At 31.4% G+C, this 733-nt stretch overlaps 1 protein-coding gene across 1 annotated transcript in view; it reads right to left on the bottom strand.

The window, feature by feature from the left end:
- LOC119592690 (dynein regulatory complex subunit 3-like) overlaps window positions 1-733 on the bottom strand; it is a 23,159-nt gene that overhangs the window by 9,422 nt on the left and 13,004 nt on the right. The gene's annotated exons all lie outside the window — the stretch shown is intronic.

Raw genomic sequence — 733 nt, 5'->3', positions numbered from 1 at the left:
CAAAACGTTAAAATATCCGAGTTATAACAGCTGTTTCATCTGTTTATGCTACAAGGCGTATGATATCACATTGGGTTGTTGCAGACATGTGGACACATAACTTCGTCTGTGTGAGAGAGAAGAACAAAGAACATGTATGTGATTAATAGGAACATTTATAACCATTATGTTTACAATATGCTTGTAAACTTAAGACTGTACAATTAACCTGCGTTGCATTCGTAAACAGCATATTTTCTCTTCCACATCATATAACATATAACATTATTATGGTAAAATGAACTGTTATAATTCCATACGCATACTTTATAACTACAATAAACATTCTAAGTAAAGATACACAAAAGGAAAGATAAAGTAGAAAATGGCTATGAATAATGATAATGAGTTAAACTCATTATCAAATCATGCCTTTACAATGTTCCTTTCACTTCAGAAATATTTACTCCAAAGTAACGGTATAGTTTAATAAGCTATGCTATATAAGTTTTCATAACACTACGTTACGGATGTAACTTTATTCAAAATGTGGCGAACTTTACAAGTTTTATATAACATTGAATACTAAAATAATTCAACAAAGTATTTCTCACAATAAGCAAAAATTAGGACATTTCACTATTCATTCCGTAAATACCCTTTTCATAAACAGAGCAGTGCAAAGGGTAGGGATAAATGCGTTTTTTATACGCATTGTTCCATGCATGCCGATTGTATGGCCATTTCCCCTCAC

This window comes from Penaeus monodon, chromosome 30 (genome assembly GCF_015228065.2).
Source record: "Penaeus monodon isolate SGIC_2016 chromosome 30, NSTDA_Pmon_1, whole genome shotgun sequence".
In the NCBI taxonomy this organism is placed as follows: domain Eukaryota; kingdom Metazoa; phylum Arthropoda; class Malacostraca; order Decapoda; family Penaeidae; genus Penaeus; species Penaeus monodon.
Note: the sequence above shows the minus strand (reverse complement) of the source record. Positions and strands in the feature narration are given on the sequence as shown.